This window comes from Marmota flaviventris, chromosome 13 (assembly GCF_047511675.1).
Source record: "Marmota flaviventris isolate mMarFla1 chromosome 13, mMarFla1.hap1, whole genome shotgun sequence".
Taxonomy (NCBI): Eukaryota; Metazoa; Chordata; class Mammalia; order Rodentia; family Sciuridae; genus Marmota; species Marmota flaviventris.
In genome coordinates, this window is record NC_092510.1 from 88,370,319 (window position 1) to 88,386,140 (window position 15,822).

At 38.3% G+C, this 15,822-nt stretch overlaps 1 non-coding gene across 1 annotated transcript; it reads left to right on the forward strand.

The window, feature by feature from the left end:
* The first annotated feature begins 5,078 nt into the window (after positions 1-5,078).
* On the forward strand, positions 5,079-5,185 carry LOC114100971 (U6 spliceosomal RNA). Its single transcript, XR_003584186.2, has one exon. It is a non-coding gene; the product is annotated as a U6 spliceosomal RNA (small nuclear RNA).
* The last annotated feature ends 10,637 nt before the right edge of the window (positions 5,186-15,822 follow it).

Genomic DNA, 15,822 nt, shown 5'->3' on the forward strand with positions numbered 1-15,822 from the left:
GTATTATGTATTGTGCTTTCAAGGATGGAATACATCCATCAATATGATGCAATTTTCACTGGAGATCTGAGAAGTAGGCACCAATTTTGCTTTCATTTTTATTTTAAACAAAAGAGCAATTTGAACATCAGAGATGTAAACACATAGGAAATAAAGATTAGACCTGAGACTGGAATCTCATTCCCAGAAAACTATCATTTCCCTCTCAGTGCTATCCCCACAAGATATCACCAGAAGATAGAACCTAATTTTTCCCTCATACATTACATAAATATATATTTTATGGGCCTTACTATATCAGAATTGCCTGTTTACCAGACATTTGTAAAAATGATGGCAAGTATCTGGCACATGAGCCATTTCTCCTACATCCATGACTGACATCACCAATTAATCATGGAGTCATGGAATTTTTGCTGTTAAGTTTATTGCAGCCTTAGAATCCTTCTTAGTCCCAATTCCACTAACAATTAGGTATTTGCTAACTTAGATGAAATTTATCTGTTGTTTTGTTTGGATATTTTTGGAGAGAGAGAAGTATGTTAGAAAAGGGATTAAACTAGAAATTAGGAAATCTGCCTTTCATACCCACAAATTGTTAGTCCTGTTTGTGGCTGAGTCATTCATCTTTCTCTGGGCTACCATTTCTCCAATTGTAAAAGGAATTCTCTGTAAACTAACCAACTTGAAGTCCTTTTTTCCCGTATAGTTTGAAAGAATCAGAAGTATTTGGGTCAGTTTACTCATCCTATATCACATTCCCAGAAGGCTAGTTAACCTGCTAAACTAATCACCTGAAATTTTTAATGAAACTCTTTACTACATGTTGTTCACATTGTTATTTAACATTCCAATATTTGAAAAAAGATTTTCAAGAAGATGATGCTTGTACTTGAAAGTGAAATTTTACTGGCTATGGATATCCTGTAGTAAGGGAATATGGGTTGCTTTCTCTCTTCTTTCAAACATGAATTACTGGGGAATGAGAGGTTTGCAGGGGTAGAGAACTTCAGATTTTTATCATATGAGCAAGAATAAAATGGGCTATTGACATCAGTGGACTGAAAGTTTGGCCCCAATAATCTCTTAATCCAAAGGTAAGGTGACTTTGTGTAGATAAGGTCAGATACTACTTAAGAAGGGTCTGGGTGAGCAGAGATAAGCAGCATCCCCAGAACCCTGTTCACTTGTAAGTCCAAGCTCTAGAATAAGCACTCTCCTCTTTATGCCTCCTTGAAGGCCGCCTGCCCACTTGGAGACAGTTATTTCAAGACCCAATTCCAGTAGACTATCCAGAAGATATTTAAATTCCAATTAATGAAAAAAATAAAAAAAATTAAAAATTAAATTCCTTAGCCAATCTTATCATATTTTAAGTGCTCTGTAGCCAATGGCTAGAGCCTACTATACACAGGTACACATGTATAGAAAATCTCCATCATTACAGAAAGTCCTATTGGACAGTCAGGGCTGTACTACAAGAAGGCATATTTATGATACTTTGGTAGATAAAAGTCCTAAGTATATGCTTGTGTTAGTAAGAGAAAATGATTTCTTTCTCTCTAAGCTTTTGATTAGTGCTAACTAAACATTCAGTAATAGCTAATTATAGGAAGTATGGCCTGGAGCAAAGATTGATTTTTGTTCAACTTCACCCTTGCTTATTCTCATCATACTGGTATACAGTGAGACTTTAGCAACCAAATAAATATTTCACTTGTGGAACATTCTTTAAAATAATATCCTTGTTCTGATCATTACATAGTTTTGAATGAGTGAATAATAATGTTGGTTAGAGAGTGCTTCTCATGCTATTATTAATTATTTTGGTTAATTATTAATAAACACCCTTAAGTTTATATAGCATTATAAATGAACTCATTATCCCATTTTGCGGGGAGTATTACCAAAGTCTTACCTCTTACTAATATTTTGATCTAGAAGGACATTTAAAACTTTTTCAGGTTTCTGGCTGGTTAACTTTTGCTGGAGGAGGTGGGTCACTGGGGGGCATAGCCTTGGGGTTTATATTTTGTTTCTGGTGAGCAAAGCCTCACCCGGGGTTCAGAGTATGGAGATTGCAGACCATGGACTAAACAGCTAAAGTTCTGACCCAAAATAAACTTTTTCTTCTTAAAGTTGTTCTTATCAGAACTTTGGTCACAGCAACACAAACACTGACCAAAAGCTGGACCTTGAGTGCAAACACTCATATCCTTCCTTCAAAGTGCAGAGTAATCATTGCTCTGTTCAACATCCTTCTCTTGTTTTATTTTGTGTCTATATCCATTTTCCAAGCCTCTTCATTCTTCCATGTGCACCTGAAATTTATGTGGAACCTTATAAACTTACATTATGCCATATCATGTATGATTATTTGTAATTTATGTAATTGTATTGGTTTAAAACTAATTCATTATGTTAAAAAATCCTTTTTTATGACCGAGTTATATTGCCATTGGTACATTTAGTCTGCATCTTAATGCTTCATAGTATTCTATATTATTTACACACAAAAAATTTATTTCTCTATTTTCATGGTTATAGCCACTGAATTCATAGTTCCTACTAAACCAGACAATATCAGTATACACATCTGTGATAGACCAATGTGAAAGTGTCTCTGGAATACATACCCAAGAAGGTGATTTAAGAGCCCTAGGGCATATTCATGCCCAATTTTATTAATTATCATCAGAATGTTCTTTATTGTATTTTACATTGCTATCACTGGGAATGAATATTCCAGCCTCAACCAATGTTTGCTCATAACTAATAGTGTATTCTTTTTTATGTTTGGCCATTCTACAAAGTTTGACTCCTAGGAATTTTTGACTGGGAGAAAGAAAATGAAAAATTGTGAAAACTTAAATGTAAACGTAGAATGCATCATTGGTAGTTTTAATCACAATGTTTAAGATCCTTTGGTTGTAATCAGCAGAAACTGATTTTGGATAACTTTAAAAAGTAAGAAAAATAAGGAGTCCAAAAAATCAGTTTTGAAAAATAACAAAAAATAAAGAGGGTCCAGAGATCTTTGTAGCAGAAATTAATGGGCCACTTTTTTAGAATCTTTCAGAATGATGATCTCTGCCATCCTCAGACCAGGCTTCACCCAGGAAGGCTGATATCTACAGGTCAATAATCAATATCTCTGTTGGACAACACTTTTATTTTTATACTCAAGAATCATTTGATTATTTTTTACAACAACTTTCACTGTTGTAAAATGGCTCAAAGACAATGAAAAATAGAGGTAATCCAATGATTACAATAGGTGAATGTGCAATAATCTTTTTATGCCTTTCTATTTTTTTAAATTTTTTATGACATGTATGAAGGTAGCAATAGGGACGATTGTGTATGCATATGCAACCCTATCAAATCTTTCATTTTATCAATCTTTTGGTTTCCTTTAGACTATCCTCATCCACCTATCCACTGACCCATGTATTAACTTCCTGTCTGCCTGGTGTGTGCTGGATGTACTCATAAGAGCCTACAGAGGTTCAAAATGGCCAAATGTGACCCAATTCAAGCCTTGAGTTATGTCTAGTTTGGGCTGTAATGTGGTCTCCAGACATGGTGTGAAGTTCTGAATGCTTCTATCGTTTGTGCCCATTAACACTGTTCAGGTTTCAAGAGTTTCATAATATTTGCTGGTGAATTTCTATTGCTTCATTACCAACTTGCATATGGGTGGATGTCAGAGTGAACTGTAATTGATATTTCCAATGTGCTTGACTGGCATGGTAGTTAAGGGAAACATCTGGTTATCATATTACAGTTCTGGGTCTTACACGCTCCGATCTTGAACAAGTTTCTTGAACATTTTGTGACATAGCTTTCTTATCTGTAAAGCAGGGATAATGTTTGTAGTATCTGCTACATGGGGCTATGGAAATTAAGTGAATTAATACATATATATTACTTAGAAAAGTTCCAGACCCTTGGTAAATCATTAATATTATTAGCTATTATTATAATTATTACTTGGAAACATAGAATTTCAAGAATTAACTTTGGGGAGCAAGGCAAAGATTAGTGATTAGTTAATGTTTACTCCCAATTTTAAATTATTCCTCGGTTGCAGGAATAATGAATGAAGCATCCTGATAATAGGATGGACTGAGCTGCTATAGACTTTTTTTTCCATTACAAAAATATAGAAATATTAGGGGGAAATGCATCATAATAAATGTTTTGAAAACTGTAGCAGAAAATTAGAAAAAAATAGAAATGTTCATATGACTCATTAAAAAATATTTATAACAAATGCAGGAAGCAAGACCATTTCACCATGGGTAGATTTGGTTACACAGATGTGGTTCTCCCTGCTAGAAATCAGAGCTGTCAGCAAAGAAGGGATAACCCACTTTGTGAAGGTCCAAAAAGGAGTGAGAAGTTGGAAATGAGCAATGAGGACTGCAGAGGTCTCTTTGTTGTTGAAAGGGGATTAGGAAGATTCTATCATTGTCAAAGAAATCAGGAGGACACTTCTAGACCTTTAAATATGCAGAAGAAATCTCCTGAAAGTGTTGAAAACATTCAGCTCTGTATCATCCTATGTGGACATGGAGTTTGAATTAACATCCTCCACATTTATTGGAATCCCAAGATCAAAAAATAACATTAAAAAAATCAGGTTGCTCTTTTGATTTTCAAATAGTTAAAGGAAAACCACTGTATAAGTCAGTTCCATATTTAAGGTTCGTGATCTCTCATACGGAGCAAATAGATTTTGATAAAGATAAACTAAAATTTTAAAAAATTATAAAGCTTAAGGAAAGTAAAAAAAAAAAATACATATATAAATTAGCATCCCCTGAACTTGAGATAATAGGATAATCTGAGAATGATTATAAAATAAGCATTGAAATGAACAGAGAAACAATAGAAGCCATAATAAAATAACAGAGTCTACAAAAAAAGAAACTCAATTGAAACAGAAAAAAACTTAGATGTGAAGTAAAAAATTTAGTCATGAAATTATGAAAACAATACACACAAAGAAGGAATACAAAAGTATAAATTTGCTCAAACATTTTTTAAAAAAAATCGATTTAAATCCATAAATAGTGCTCACTTCCGCAGCACATATACTAAAATTGGAAATATACAGAGAAGATTAGCATGGCCCCTGCACAAGGATGACACACAAATTTGTGAAGTGTTCCATATTAAAAAAAATAAAAAATAAAAAAAAAATAAATAAATCCATAAATACAAAATCTGTTATGGTTTAGTAAAATTACTTTAAAAATTTTGTGTAGCTGTAGATGAATACAATACCTTTATAATATTTATTTATCTTTGCATGGTGCTGAGCATCGAACACAGGGCCTCACACGTGCTAGGCAAGCGCTCTACCACTGAGCTACAACCCCAACCCTCTTAAGTTACTTTTTATGCTTATATTTTACTAAGTAGGTGATAAAGGTTAACATACTTGGGAGTGAGAGAGTTTTCAATATACATTGTATGATAATAATGTATTATCTATATTTTGAAACTTTTTATTTAGCAAAAACTGATTTTGCATATCTTCTGATATTAGCTCATATGAACTTTGTTCATTTCTTTAAAAAATGATACAGCAATTTATTTGAACTTTCTTCTATGGATACGCTGTTTTTGCTTCTTGATAGAATAAGCAATAATGCAAAAATTACACAATATTTTGTGCAGGTGTGAGTTTTGCTGAAGGCTAAAATACCAGAAGAATAATTGTTTTGTCAAAGAAAATGCATATGTAAACTTTTGACATATGCAATTGTCCTCAAACAAATTTTTTTTTAAAAACCATTGCCTATATAGCTAAAGAAGCTTCACTTTTATCTGTTTAAAATAAATGGATTCTGAATGAGCTTAAAAAAAAAACACTAAAAGCTAAAATTAAATTAAAGTCTGGGTCACAAAATAACTTAGCCAGATTACTAATCTAAATGATTTTATGGTCTCTTCCAGCTTCTGCAGAGCTGATGGTGGCTAAAGAAATGAGCCAGAAATTCCCCCTTCTCTTTGCATTATTGTGGAGTATCTATTGCTTAAAAATTACAAAGCCAGCTCTCTCAAAGGTGCTTTTAATTCCACCAGTTATTGTATCAGTTTCATGTCTTTGGGTTTTTCTACAACTTCCTGTGCTCTTCTAACATCAGTCAACTCCAGGGGGCCTGCTTTTCCTCCCAAACCACCAAATTTTGAGCCCTTTATTTGCATCCCCTTTTCCAGGCACTGGGGGCTCCTGCTTGCCATCATGGGTGACTTCAAACCAGTTAACACTAGCCAGCATCCCTCTATGCAGTAGCTCACCAGAGGGTGATTTAGGAACCAATAAAGGATGGCAAATCACTTTATGGAAATTAGCTTTTACTTATTCATTGGCAATTTGACTGTAATCCAGCAGGTGTCCTGATAGGAGGAAGATGACTTAATAAGTGGAATTTTTTTCTTCCTCTCTGTAAGATGCATTCAACACATCCCTTCCCAAATTCACCTGCAATCATCTAACTTGAAGTTGCCTTGGGAAGAGCCATTCCATCTCCTCCAGGATAAGTGGTCTCAGTAAAGATGCTGTCATCCATTCATTCAAGGATTTGCCTACTCTGCTGACGAACTGTTTACAGAAGAGACAAGAAAAGTGACTGACTAAAAAGAGAAAAAAATATTTTGATATTAGGTCATATTTTAACCTTTATTCCTACATCAATTCCCTGGAAAATAGTCAGTGTGGTATTATGAGAAAAAAAATAAGTTTGGGGCTGGGGATGTGGCTCAAGCAGTAGCATGCTCGCCTGGCATGTATGTGGCGCTGGGTTCCATCCTCAGCACCATATACAAATAAGATGTTGTGTCCTCCGAAAACTAAAAAAATAAATATTAAAAAAATCCTCTCTCTCTCTCTCTCTCTCTCTCTCTCTCTCTCTCTCTCTCTCTCTCTCTCTGTCTCTTTAAAAAAAAATAAGTTTTGAGCAGGCTGACCTGGATGAACTAAATACTACCAGTTATAGGCTGTTTGACCCCAGCAAATCAATTAACCTTCCTGAACCTCAATTTCTTCACATGCAAATATTGGGATATTAAAGTCATGAATAGTGAGTGAAAACACAATGTAAGTCCCTGCAAAATTGTGGTTTTATAAATGACAGAGGATATAATCATTGTGCAGCAAATTCTCCTTTGAGTTTCTCGGAAGGCTCATCTCCAACTGTCTGGGAGCTGAGGACACTTGGCAGTTTACAAACTGACTTTTATTTTACATATTGTTTCATCCAGGAGGTTTGGAGCACTGAATTCAGAAACTACTCAATAACCTTATCAACCTTCACCTAGCATTGGAAGGCCTCTTAAATGAGAGGCATGAAAATTTAAGCTTTGTAAACATAGAATCTACCCCCTTCTGCTGTAGGACCATGGCCATGAATAAAACAAAGTTGGATCTGTGAGAAGCCCTCTTCCTAAACTCTGAATTGTTCTTCAGATATAATTATGAGAATTATGACATCCAAGCATCTTAGACTTTGAAAAACCTGTTACTATTATGTGTTTATACATGGGAATTAAAGAGAAGATGAACAATGATAATCTAAGCCTTAACTTTGTATACTGGTTTCCATTTCTTCTCTAATTTGGCCCTTTATGTCTCACTAGTAAAAAGTCAGGTGAGGTGTTATTTTCCTCTTTTTTCCTGCAGTGTCTTTTACTTTCTCCCAGTTTCCCAATGTTTCGGTTTTCTTTTTCATAGAGTATGAATTATTTTGTTAAAATACAAAGAAGACATAATAGATAAAAGTAATTTGGTGTTTTTAAAATATATTTCACACTCTTTTTTTTTTTTTTCTATGATATCACTTCTTATCTCCCTAGCCTTCCATCATTATCCTTTTGAGGCTGTATGATTTGCAATGGTGGAAAGGATTGATGGTCTATCTGGTCTGTTCAAAGGTTCATTATGACCAGACAGGCGTAGATTCCATCCCAGGTTTGCTGAATCTCATTCCTGTTTAATTCAGTGAGAGGCACAAAGTGCAAATGGAGAAGACATCTAAGGCCCACTGTAAAATCTGAGCTAGAGAAAGGCAATATTTTTTCCCCAAGGTAGAGAAGCTACTACGATTTAGTAGGGCACATGTGCCCACCTGTCCGCATCAGTAGGGGGGATTGGGGCTGAAGGATTTGCTTTCCTATTTCTCTTCACAAATCTGACACTTATTCCATGTCTCCTGGAGAAAATAAATAGATCTTTATTCTGTAGAAGACAGAGTCAGAGCCAGAACCAGAGTGAGAGAATTCATCAAGAGAAGAGACAGGAGCCCGGTGCAGTGGCTCATGCCTCCCAGAGGTTTGGGAGACTGAGGTAAGAGGATGGCAAGTTCAAAGTCAGCCACAGCAGAAACTGAGTGAGACCCTGTCTCAAAATAAAATATAAAAAGGGGCTGGGGATGTGGCTCAGTGGTTAGGTGCCCTAGGTTCAATCCCTGGGAGAGAGAGAAAGAGCGAGAGAGAGAAGAGACATAAAAAGTAAAGAGACTATGGCAAAAATAGAGAAAACAGGCAGCAAGGGAAAAAAAAAGGGGGGGGGGGAGAAAATACCAGAGAAAACAAGTGAGTAAGTTACAGAAAGACATACACCTGAAGGGAGGAAGAGATAGTGGAAGGCAAAGAGATGGGGAGGGTTAGGGAGCCAAGGAGGAAGCAGAGAGACAGATGGAAGAAAACAAAGAAAAATAGAATCATTTAAATTCTTGGGACAGATGGTGAGTGCCACAGTGAAGGGACAAGGAAAATAATACTGGGTCAGAGTCGACTTCACATTAAATTAGAAAACTTGGGAGGAAATCATGGTAAAATTAAATCTAGTGGAATAAAAAGAGGAGGAGGAGAAGGGAAGGTGTCAGACAGATGGGGACTGGGACCAATGTCAGCCAGGGATCAAAGGGGAAAATACTAGCAGAGGCACAGCATGAACTTAAAAACCAGAGGAGCTCAGCGCCCCAGGGCTCTGGAAATTATATTTGGGTCTCAGATCTGGGAAGCAGCCTAAAGAGGAAGTGAAGTCAAACTCCACCCCCCCCCCCAGGGGGTTGCTGGAGCTTGGAACAGGTGTTGAGCTGTGACTTGAGGTGAGGAGGAGGGGGGCTGGACTCTGATGTGGGCCCCCTCTTTCGTGCACAGTTTGATTCGAGCAAATTGAACAGACACTTGGGACCTCCATCTATCTGAAAAATGTGAGGACCTGCCCAGGAAACCTGTGAGGCCCCTTCTAAATCAGAGGACTGTGGAACCTCAACGTTAAGGCCAAGGAGCCAAGATGCGCAAAATTTCAGGTTTGTGGATGCCTTGATAGACTGAGCTGTGACCAGAGCACCAGTCTGGAAAGTCTGGCTGCCAAGAGCCTTGCAGTTGACACAGGGACAAAAGAAATTGAGCTGGACTGTACTTTGATCTCTGCCAGGAATTCCTTGTGTGACCTTGGAAGGCCCCTTGGCTGGCCTTCCCTCTGTTTTCTCAAGCATGCAGTGTACGTGTGGGCTTCTGTTGGGGGCTGGGGAAATGGTGTAGAGTGGTTGGACCACATCCTGAAGAGCCTGCTCAAATGCCTGCAGGGCAAGGCATCAGAGGAGAGGTCAGGTGGGGACAAGGAGAACCAGGAGAGTGTCTTGCTCTTCCTCAAAGGGTGGGGGATTGAAAAATTGCAAATAATTATTGCAAATAATTATTCCCAGTATGTGTGGGCAGAAGAGTCAGGCATTACTAGGTCTTGTAATGTTTATGGGGGAAACTTGAATTTCTGATTTGTATGCAAAATGCAATGGGCAAACAAACGTTTAGTAAGGATTTTAGCCCAACAAAATATGAATGGGGCCACCAGGTTGCAACATGCAACATCTAGATAAAACATTCTTTTGAAATGGATGTTCCATAGTTTGAGTTCTAGGACTCAATAACATAGGAATGGTGAATTCTCAGATATGAAAATACAAACCAAAGATAAACTATCCTGGGAGTGGAATACAAAACATGTTCACAACAGTTTTTTCTTCTGTCTTTACTTTTGCTCTTTGATTGGTTCAATCCTTCCAATTTCAGTCCAAAGCTCCTAGAATTAGTGATTCTTTAATGCCACTCATGTCTCCTTATTTTCAATTCCTGTCTTTGCTGTTTGTGGCAGTCTCTCCCCACTCCATTTCCAAGTCCATCTCTGTTTCTCATTCCTGGTCATTCTTTATCTCCTTGCTGCCTCCATCCCCAGCTCTCTGTCTTTGCTCTCCCTGACTCAGAGCTCCAGGGTAGCACCAGCCCTAGTGTCTGAAGCCAGTGAAATTCTACTATATGGGAAGTTAAAAGCATCTCTGCAGTGGGATATTTAATCATTTGAATCCTTGATAGGAATAGTTCTTTTTATTTCTTCCAGCCATAAATCCAGGCTATATCTAATCTCTGATCTCAGAGAAAAGAGAATTAACCAGCTGAGACTGTGACTAGAAATGAAGCCCACAGAGAAGGAAGTGGAAAAGAGACTGCTTTATCTCTGTGTGCACACGGCACAGTATTAGGGAACCAGGGAGGAACAGGGAAAGGAGCTGTCTGTGGGCAGTCCTTCCTCATCAGTCTGCAGCACCCCTTAACATGCGTGAGGTCCCCCCCCCTTTTTAAAGTTATCTGATTTTTGTCCTTCTGTCATCCTGACTCCATCTCCAAAAAGCCCATTGATGCTGATACTTTTCTAGCTTGGATGAGCCTCCTCTGTCATTTGCTTCCTGATTTTCTTATTTTCTCTAGTTTCTGCTTCTGCCCTCAAATATTTTGCTGATGTTCTCCCCAACAGACAAGGAACTACGTGTAGTCAGAACAGTGTGTTTCTCAGCCGCCCCCCACCCCTGGTCCTCTGTGTTCTTTGTATATCTGGCATCTGCTGGGGACTCTGCCTTTGGCTTGAATCAATCTCTCTCTTTTTCTCTTTTACACACACCCATGCACACATCACATACACACACTACATTAGTGCTCCTTTCACTTAACTTTCTCTGGTAGTGTTTACAGTTTACCAGGGTTACCTGGCATTTCCAGTAAAGTGGCTATATTTAGGGCATATGCTACATTATGGTATATTACTAAGCTCTTTGAGGCTGGAATCCAAGACCTGTGTTCCTTCTACTGCATCAGAATACTCCTTAATTCAGAACTTAAACTGAGGTTTATATCAAATTTCTTGAGAGTGAAACAGCTTGAATTCTAATCTAGCTGTCAACTTCATACCATCTATGTAAACTTGGTCAGTGTTCTCATTTTTAACATAAGGGACTTGATGCTTTTTCAAAACCATTTGCATCTTTAGATTTTATAATTCTATCTGAATATTTTTTTTGTCTGAACCCAAACTATTCCTCCTAGTAAAAGCATCAAGAATATATGACTCTGCTTCCTTGTTTGGGAGTGCATGCTACTTGGGACCAGGGGGAGAAGACAGAACAAGGTTAAATGTAGTACAATAAAAAATTAACAAAGCAACAGCAACCCCAGATGCACATATCCTGCTGGGAAGAAATATGGCCCAAACCAGCAGGTCAGCTGGAACTATGGTGCTTTGTAGCAGCGGAGAAGAAATCATATACCATCACTGTAGTGTCTCCTCAAGTTATGTTCATTCGGGGGCCTCCATCTTTCTCATATGTAAAGTTAAAGCTTAGAAAAAAGTAACTTTTTTAGTTTTCTGTGATGGACATTCCAGGATTGGATAAGAGCCTCTTAAGACTACATAGTATCAGTCCAAATTAGTGTGGAATTGAAAGCCAATTTGGTGTATGCATCATATACAGTAACCCATGTTGAGAAGGAGGCTAGAAGTTGGGGTTTGGGCCTCCATCACTCAGCACAGGAGTGTATGCCCAGCTCTCACCCCTAACTGTAATTCTATAAAACTCTTTTTCTTTCCTATATGCTATAAACTTCCTCCTCTACATTCTGTTGTCACTGTTGTTCTCCTTTCCTCCTGTCTTGCAGAGACACTGACTCCTTGTTTACTTCTAATACTTGAAATATGTTTATTTCAGATGCACATTCTTTTTGACTGTCAACACACTTAAAAGAACATGCTCAACCCATCAAAATCACCAACTAATTTAAGAATAAGAAATACACACACACACCTTGCAGACAAAAGCATCTCTCCAGAAATATGTTTGCCTTCTGTGATTAGGGGAGAAAAAAAAATGTGTCTAAGTATGCACTGATGTTTTCTAAAATCTCCTTGTCTCCATCTATTCTGTATTTCTAGTTAACATTATCCCTGTCTTCTTAGGTCTCCTCCCTCTCTCTTACCCACTGCCCTGTTCATTTCTTTGCATTTCTCTTTTCTCCGGTCTCTTGACTTTTTCTCTTCTGTTTTCTTATCTCCATATGAACTCCCTCTTTCTCTTCATCTTTTCATAGATATACAAAGAGAAATAAATATAGATTTAGATACATGTAAATGTGTTTTGTGGTTTTAAGTCAGCTGTGCCCCTAGTAGAGTTGATAATCATTTTTTTGAAAATCAGTCCCTCCTGTTAAGTAGAATGACTTCATATCCCCTCAACCTGGCAATCCCAGGCCTGGATATATCCCCAGCACAGATGAAGCCCCGGATCATCCGAAAGACACACACTTGAAAGTTCACAGTGCCACCATTTGAGATTGCCAGAAACAGAATTAATGCACAGAGGTGAAAAGCAAATTGTTTGTTGTTACACAATGGAAGACAACAGAGGCATTGGAACAGGCAATAAGAGAAAAATAGCAAATGCTCTTTTGTCCCGTAGGTACTGAAAGATCCCATGCAATTTTACTGTGATTTTTCAGCTGCACCCCACTTTACTATGGTCCTGCATAACTCTTCAGATCTCCTGGGGACAATCCATCTAAAATTTGTGGCACCCCCAGGTTTGATTTCTTCACACTAACCCATGTGGTTATGAAAACTTCCACTGGTTTTCTTTTCCTGGGAAGAATCTGTCTGCCTTCTGCAAGCCTTCTGTCCAGTGAGGCAGCTCAGAAAACACCCTTAGGGAAGAGAGCAGCAATTCTTCTCACATGAGGAGTGCTTTCTTGTCCCTAGAATTTCATTCTTCTACACCCTTTACCTTCCACACACTTCTGATCACTTATTTATTCTTTTTTTTTTTTTTTTTTTTGGAACCAGGGATTGAACTCAGGGGCACTCAACCACTGAGCCACATCCCCAGTCATCTTTTGTATTTTATTTAGATACAGTGTCTCACTGAGTTGCTTAGCGCCTTGCTAAATTGCTGAGGCTGGCTTTGAACTCGCGATCCTCTTGGCTCAGCCTCCCAAGCTGCTGGGATTAGAGGCTCACAACACTGTGCCAGACCTTATCACTTTATAAATATGTTACTGCTTAGATTTGTGCCCCATGGCCAGTGGTTCCAACAGGAGCAACAGCTTACTGCTACCTTCCAACTCCTAGCCAGAAGTGGTGTCTTCTCATGTTTGAGTTTCAATCATTCTACATATGAATTCTATAAACTTAGGCAAAACCCAAACTCACTTCCAGAATTGATAGATTAAAATGATAAAGTCTTCTCCATGGACCAGTAGGAAGATTAGATTCACTGCAATAATCTACCTTACCTTCTTAGTATTGGCTGAAGGATGACATAATTATTTAAAATTTAAATCAAATTTATTTAAACTGATACAAATAAGAGAGTAGAAGGGTAGATATATAGGATCAATACACAATGTGTGCATGTAAGAAAATATCACAGTGAATCCCATTAATCTGTACAATTATAATAAAATTGTGTATAATAATAAGGTACCATGTGTTTCAATAAAAGTTTACATTGTGTAATGTTTAACCCAGGTTAAACATATTTAGCTTCTAAGCATTTATCATTTATTTATGGTGAGAAAATTAAAAATTAGATGCTGTTCAGCAAGAACTGGGGGAGTCCCTGAAATGGGTAGTCAATCCTCCTAAGTCTGTCCCTGGTGCTGGGGAAGGTCCACACTCCTAGACCCCATTCACTTGCCAGTGGCCAGACAGTGGGATTTTGCTAACTCTGCTTTGAGTCACCGTACAGGGACTAGCTTACACCATCTTGTGATCAAAGGTGCCACAAATCTGTCATAATCTGAGTTCATAGCCTCCCCCAAACCAGTGCAACACTCACATGGCCCTAAGGCACATGAGTGTTGCACTGGTTTTGTGTATCATAGCTCAGTGTTACACTGCTATGGGAAGGACCTGTGGCTCAAGACTGCTACAGCCAACTGCAGGTGATGCTAGCCAGATTAGAAGACTAACAGACTCCAGCTATCTGTCTTCTCCTGGCACCAGGGGCCGTTCCAGAGGCTCTGCCCATGGGTACTGCCCTGGAAATGGATGCCATTAGGATCTGTCCAGTGAATGAAATCTTACCTCATACTATGTTGTCCAAGATTGAGCTTGTGTCGATGAAGTCAGTCCCTTGGCCACTAAGGCTCATGCTAACTAAGCTGGATCACTCCTGAGTATCAAAGCTCAGGACCTGCCAGTCTCAGAGGTGAACTAAGGAACACAATGCAATTGGCAGTGACACAGGCCAAAACCTGAGTCTACCCTGTCAGGACATGCAGGTATTTGCGTGGTGCTGGATTAGTTTTAGAGATGTCATCTGTGAGGACCAACCTGGGGATAGTTGTGCTGCCCAAGGTTAGGGGAGTGACTTGTGAAAATAGTCCCTTGATAAGTTGGGTCGTACCTGATTCTCACAGCTACTGGGACCTGCAAAGTCTTCAGGGGTGCCCCAGGTCCACTCCAAGGATGGCAATGATGTGGGCCAAAACTTGAGCTCCCTACCTGAATGCAGGCTACACTGTGGTGCCTGAGAAGGTCTAGAAGCTATGTCTATGAGCTCTGGCCTTGATATGGGGACTTTTTTCCAACTGGAGATGGGTCTCATTGTGGCTGGCTCAAAACTGAGTTCTAACCCAAAGTCCTATGCTACATTTCTTTCCCTGTTTTCCAGTGAGTGGAGTCTTGCTTCCTGCTCTGTCACCTGGTATTGGGGGACCTGGTTTGGAGCAGTGTCTTTGTTGGGAAACATAGCTCTAGCACCTCCGTGTTCAGATCTTGGTCTGAAAGTAAGGGTGTGGAGCTCTGTCAAGCACATGCACAGATTCACCATGAGGGTTCTGGTACCAGGTTTGAAGTGCAAACTTAGTGCCCTCCTCCTCCACAAGTGAGAGGTGTCTCTCTCCAGGCCCCTTATAGGTGGAGAAGGGCTGATGTCTGCAACTCTTTTTTTTTTCTGTCTTTTTAATGCAGCCTTTCTTTTTACCTTGTTAAAATCAAGCACTAAGGTTCTCAGTTGGCTTCCTTAGCACTTATAAAGTTACTTTTTTGAGTGACTATCTGTTCATACTGCTGTCTGGCAGGATGTGATTGCTGGTGATCTTACCCACAGATTCTTGTTCTTCCCAACTCAAGAATTTTTAAAGATGGCACCTGTTTGCTGTAAACTCCAAATTATAGAATTTTATGGGCCTGTTTCAAAACAAGAACACAAAATTAAAAATACAGAATTAAAAATAATGTTTAGTTAGAGAAGGAAAACATTCATAGTCAATTCAAATTTTTATAGTTCCCAAATCCATTAAACAATGTAAATCTCATTTACAAATTAACTTTCTGAAATATCTGTGTAATAATTTTCTTTAGTTTTTTTTTTTTTTTTTTGCTTCATTTGATCATGTCTTTCTATGACAAATTTGTTTAATATCCTCTAAAGAGAGAATAAAATGTAATTTGATCTTTTCTCTAATAATGTTACTTGAAAT